The following is a 6,524-nucleotide window of genomic DNA, read 5'->3' on the forward strand; positions in this document are numbered from 1 at the left end:
GGGAGAAAGAGGACTTCCTCCGCGCGAGTCCATTGAATGGATTCTCCATGAATAACCCTCAGAGCTGGGTAAGCGGACGTTTATCTATCCGATCCATATTCCCAAAGTTAAGTGTCTCACTTCGTGATTTCAACGCAGGAGCTGCGCCGGGACGTAGAGGGTATACACAGCCTGACTCCACAACCCGAGGATCCGGGACGATCCCTTGATCCGGCCTCCAAAGAGGATCCGGACATAAAGGTGGAGCTGATCGATGGGGTGTTCCACCAACTTAGCATGGACAATGCTTTGGTCGCCATTATGGCCGACTACCCCGGTTTATCTCCGGCTTCCCAGGTAACTGTGACCGGAGTCCTGACATCATTACTCATCCATGCTTATTTCTGACCACCGTATACCAACGGTGCCCCGCAGGAGGTGCCTTTAAGGCGGGAAGCCGAACCCGCGGCGGCTGACCAACAAGGGTCAGTTCGGCTCAGCGGGCGGAAGAGGAGTGCGATGCGAATCAAAACGTCGCCGCAACAGTATGGCACACCATCGTTTTTAAGGGAAAGATTCCTGGGAGGTGTATTAACGCTCATGATTTTTCCAGGAGAAAGAGCACTCGTCGGACTGTGTCCGGAGAGGTTGCCAATCAAGCCTCCGCCAGCCAGGCTCCAACGCCTGGTCCGGAGGGGGAGGCGAACACAAGGCGTGAGCCGGATGCTCCTCCAACAGAGGATGCCGACAGGCTGTCCACCATCAGGTCTGAGGTGGAGAGCGCCATGAATCACAGGCGCCGACGGACAGTTCTTCGTGACGCGTGTTTCTCCCCGGAGGCGTTGAATGTCTTTAATGCGGGAGACGCGCACCTCCGTGCCGCTCGAGATGGTCTAACCAGAGCCATGGAGCAGTATGTGAAAGACATACGGGTGAGGAATTTTAATAGTTATATATGCCAGTAGCCCCCGAAACTTAAAATAGTTAGAATAACTGATTTAAGGATCATTTGTTATGCAGGATCTTACGGAGAAGAATACCCACTTGTCCCAGGAGCTTCAAGAGTGCAAGGCCCAACTTGAGGCCGCACTAGCCGCCGCGGGGGGAGCCACAGAGACCCCCTCTGGTAATGCATACTTCGAAAAGATAAGCAGTTTATGAAGTGCGGCGTGTGTATAAGTCTGACAATCATATTGCAGATGGTGCCAGACTAGATCCGGACAAGCAACATCTACTACGCCAGCTGAAGGCCGGCGAGAAGGTGCGTATGAGGGTGCAGCAGGAGAGGAACAAACTCCAAGATGCCAACACCCAGCTGGGCGAAGAACTAAAAGATGTTCGGGTCCAGCTGTCTGACTTCGTGAAGGAGAATCGGCGGCTTCGTCGCGGCATTTATACTAAGTGGTTGAGCAAACTCTTTCGAAAAGAGAGTTCGGTGAGAAAGTCGATTGACAGAAATGTGTCTGTAGGTTTGCTCACAGGTCGTCCTGCGGAGGAAATGCCCGGTTCAACGGGTGACCTACTTCCCGAGCTGCTGCAACTGCACGGACGTGTTCGGCAGGCGATGAGCGGCATCGCCCAGGCCTTATGGCCGTCCGTCTCCCTACCCGAGGGTCTTGGAGGGCTTGCGGAGAAGCTTCAGGCAGCACGGCAGCGCTTCCGTCTGTGGAAGATATCGGCCTGCCATCAAGGCGCCAGGGAGGCCTGGGCCATGGTGAAGACGTGGTACACGAAGGCTGATCCGAACCACATGGCCGAGGTCGGACCTGTGGGGCCTGATGGGAAGGAGATCCCTGTGAGCTTAATGTACGGCCAAGTAGAGTTGGCCGCGAAGTATTCCCAATGGGACTGTAAACTAGACAACCTGTTAGATGGGATTGAAGAGGAGTACGATCAGTCAATTTGACGATGTATTTTAAAATGACATGTATAATGCCTTCTAGCCGGATTGTAGATCGTTTGTCTTTGCGGACCTTTTCGCTTCAACCTCGGGACCCAACAGTCCGGAGTGTGTCCGAATACCCTCACGGTTATGTAAAAACCGGGGCATGCATGGAGACCAGGCGTAGGGGTCATTAGTGCTTTATTAGACAAGTGCCCAACTAGTTATGTTATATTACATGGTTAGTAAGAAACATCTTCCAGGGAGAATAGTTCTGTTAGGGGTTCCTTTCCCTGGGAGGCATGCCCTAAAGTGCATGTCCGGACTGCGAAAAGAGCAGAAAAAGCGTCTGGGGGCAGATAAATAAATAAGTAAGAAATCATCTTTCAAGTCACCGACCGAATATTCCCTTAAGAACGCTAGCTTTCGGCTTCACCCAGTCTGAGGTACACATCCGGCTGACCCGATAGTAACAATCGCAGAGGTGCTCCCTTTACCTCCTAGCCGAACAATCGGGAACGTAGGGGTAAGCACAGGAGCCAGGCAACCCAGCTTGGCCAAAACTTAAGTCATATCGATGCATATAATGGTGAATAAAAGGCACATGCGGAAGTGTGACACATGTGTTGGGCATGAAGCCCTTATAAATAAGCTTCTGTTAAAGAAGCCCTCAGGTATAATGAGTGCGAGCCGCACGTCAAGTGTGTGCGAACAATGCGCAGATCAGTCCTCAAAGGCTTTACGAAAAAAGGAGGAAGAAAGAGAGAAACAAAAGACAGCTAAAGTATAAAATATGGACAGAGGAAGGAGACGAACTCTGAGTCCGGCGCTAGGCGTAGAATCTTCGGAAACGGGCTGTGTTCCATGGGTTCGGCTCGAGTCGGTTGTCCGATGCGTTTCGCAGACGGTATGCTCCGCCGGTCAGGACTTGGTCGATGATGAAGGGACCTTTCCATTTGGGCTTGAGTTTGTCCTTTTTCTTGTCCGGCAGGCGTAGAACTAGTTCGCCAACATTGTAAGTTTTGGCCCGTACTTCTCTGCTTTGATATCTTCGAGCCTGCTGTTGATAGAATGCGGAACGAGCTTTTGCCACGTCGCGCTCCTCTTCTAAGGCGTCCAAACTGTCCTGCCGATCCAACTCGGCTTCTCTTTCTTCGTACATGCGCACACGAGGTGAGTCATGAATTATATCGCAGGGCAAAACTGCCTCCGCCGTATACCATAAAAATGGTGTGAATCCGGTAGTGCGATTTGGCGTGGTCCGTGGCCCCCAGAGTACGGAGTCGAGCTCCTCCACCCAGTGCGTGTTAGATTCTGTGAGGGACCGCACTAACCTGGGTTTGATGCCGCTCATGATTAGACCATTTGCTCGTTCGACTTGACCGTTAGTTTGAGGGTGATAGACTGAAGCGTAGTCGAGCTTGATGCCCATATTTTTGCACCAGAGTTTAACCTCGTCGGCCGCAAAGTTCGTGCCGTTATCAGTGATGATGCTATGGGGGACGCCATAACGGTGTACTACCCCAGATATGAAGTCTATCACAGGTCTGAATTCGGCCGTTTTTAACTGGCTTGGCCTCTATCCATTTGGTGAATTTGTCCACCATGACCAATAGGTATTTTTGCTTGTGGGTTCCCCCTTTAAGGGGTCCAACCATGTCAAGCCCCCAGACCGCGAACGGCCAGGTGATGGGTATAGTTTTGAGGGCGGTGGGTGGCATGTGGCTTTGATTAGCAAAGAGCTGGCAACCGACGCATCGTTGGACTAAGTCCTGAGCATCTGCCCGGGCCGTCGGCCAATAAAATCCTGTACGGAAGGCCTTGCCTACAAGGGCCCGGGCTGCGGCGTGGTGCCCGCCGAGTCCGGCGTGAATTTCAGCCAGAAGATTTCGCCCTTCCTCTTCGGAGATGCACCTTTGAAGGACTCCGGTTGTGCTTTTCTTATAAAGCTCTCCCTCATGGACCTTGTAGGCTTTAGATCGCCGTACTATGCAGCGGGCCTCGTTTTGGTCTTCGGGAAGTTCCTGCCTAATTAAGTAGGCTAGGAATGGTTCCGTCCACGGGGCAATGACTGCCATTATTTCGTGGGCTGAAGGTGTTATTTCATTGGCTGAGCCACCGATTGTGTCAGAATGTTCGGTGTTGGGCGGTGCGGTTGGTTCCGGGTTGTTGTTTCCGGACTCCTCTTCCCATAATACGGATGGCTTAAAAAGCCGCTCCAGGAAGATGTTTGGAGGGACGGCGTCGCGCTTTGCGCCGATGCGTGCCAACACGTCGGCCGCCTGGTTATTATCCCGGGCTACATGGTGGAATTCGAGTCCTTTGAACCGAGCTGACATTTTTAAGACGGCGTTAGGGTAGGCTGCCATTTTCGGATCCTTGGCGTCAAAGTCTCCATTTACTTGGGATATTGCGAGGTTTGAATCCCCGCGGACCTCTAGGCGTTGAATGCCCATGGAGATTGCCATCCGGAGACCGTGTAGAAGGGCCTCGTATTCGGCTGCATTGTTGGAGTCCGTGTACATTATCTGAAGTACGTATTGGACTGTGTCTCCGGTTGGGGACGTCAAGACGATGCCAGCCCCCAAGCCGGCCAACATTTTGGAGCCGTCGAAGTGCATGATCCAATTGGAGTATGCGCCGTACTCTTTAGGGAGTTCGGCTTCGGTCCATTCAGCGATGAAGTCGGCCAAAACTTGTGACTTTATAGCTCGCCGTGGTTTGTAGGTTATGTCGAATGGTAGGAGCTCAATGGCCCATTTTGCAATCCTGCCCGTCGCGTCGCGGTTGTTTATAATGTCGTTGAGAGGTACTTCGGAGGCTACTGTTATCGAACACTCTTGAAAGTAGTGTCGCAGCTTCCGGGATGCCATGAACACCGCGTACGCTATCTTTTGATAATGTGGATACCGGGACTTGCATGGAGTTAAGACAGTGGATACGTAGTACACTGGTTTTTGAAGAGGGAATTTGTGTCCTTCTGTTTCTCGTTCGACGACGAGCACCGCGCTTACAACCTGATGTGTTGCCGCGATGTATAATAACATTGGTTCGCCCAAGTTGGGCGCGGCCAGGACCGGATTTGTTGCCAATATGGCCTTTATTTCTTCGAGTCCGGCCGTGGCAGCATCCGTCCATTCGAAGTGTTCGGTGCGCCGGAGGAGGCGATAAAGGGGCAATGCCTTTTCTCCCAAGCGGGAGATGAAGCGGCTTAGAGCCGCCACGCATCCAGTCAATTTTTGTATTTGTTTGAGGTCTTTTGGGATATCCAACTGTGACAGAGCTCGGATCTTGGCTGGGTTTGCTTCAATTCCTCTACCGGATACAATGAAGCCCAAGAGCTTTCCGGCTGGTACGCCGAAAATGCATTTTTCCGGGTTGAGCTTAATGTCATATGCTCGGAGGTTGTCGAATGTGAGCCTCAAATCGTCTACTAGAGTTTCGACGTGTTTGGTCTTGACGACCACATCGTCTATGTATGCCTCCACTGTTTTGCCGATCTGGGTTGCCAGACATGTCTGAATCATGCGCTGATATGTTGCGCCGGCGTTTTTGAGCCCGAAGGGCATTGTGTTGAAGCAGAATGGTCCGTATGGAGTAATGAATGCCGTTGCGGCTTGGTCTGTCTCCGCCATCTTGATTTGATGGTAGCCGGAGTATGCGTCGAGGAAGCACAATGAATCGTGCCCTGCGGTAGCATCGATGATTTGATCGATGCGGGGAAGGGGGAAAGGATCCTTTGGACAAGCCTTGTTAAGGTCTTTAAAATCGACACACAGGCGCCAGGATTTGTCCTTTTTTGGTACCATTACCAGGTTTGCTAGCCAGTCCGGATGTTTTATGTCTCTGATGAATCCGGCTTCTAATAGTTTGGCTAGCTCCTCTCCCATTGCCTGTCTTTTGGGTTCGGAAAATCGCCGAAGAGCCTGTTTGACTGGCTTGAATCCTTTTAGGATGTTTAGGCTGTGTTCTGCCAACCTGCGTGGGATTCCTGGCATATCTGAAGGGTGCCAGGCAAAGATGTCCCAATTTTCCCGAAGGAATTCTCGTAGTGCGGCGTCTACATCAGGGTTTAATTGTGCCCCAATGGAGGCCGTCTTTGTGGGGTCCGTTGGATGGACTTGGAATTTGACTATTTCGTCCGCTGGCTTAAAAGAGGTGGACTTGGATCTCTTATCGAGTATCACATCGTCCCTGTTCACCGTGGAGCGCAGCGCAGTGAGTTCCTCTGCCGCTAGGGCTTCGGATAGTGCCTCTAGGGCTAGTGCGGCTGTCTTATTTTCGGCGCGGAGTGCTATGTCCGGATCACTGACAAGAGTGATGATTCCATTGGGCCCGGGCATTTTAAGCTTCATGTACCCGTAATGGGGTATAGCTTGAAAAATTGTGAATGCCTCTCGCCCTAATAAAGCGTGATATCCGCTGCTGAACGGGGCCACTTGGAACGTGACCTCCTCGGACCTGTAATTGTCCGGCGAGCCGAACACCACATCCAGTGTAATTTTTCCTGTGCAGCGTGCTTCCCGACTAGGGATTATTCCTCTAAAGGTTGTGCTGCTTCGCTCAATGCGGCTCCAGTCTATTTCCATTTTTCGAAGGGTTTCCTCGTAGATGAGGTTTAATCCGCTGCCGCCATCTATGAGTACCTTAGTAAGACGAAAGT

This window comes from Triticum aestivum, chromosome 5B (genome assembly GCF_018294505.1).
Source record: "Triticum aestivum cultivar Chinese Spring chromosome 5B, IWGSC CS RefSeq v2.1, whole genome shotgun sequence".
NCBI lineage: Eukaryota > Viridiplantae > Streptophyta > Magnoliopsida > Poales > Poaceae > Triticum > Triticum aestivum.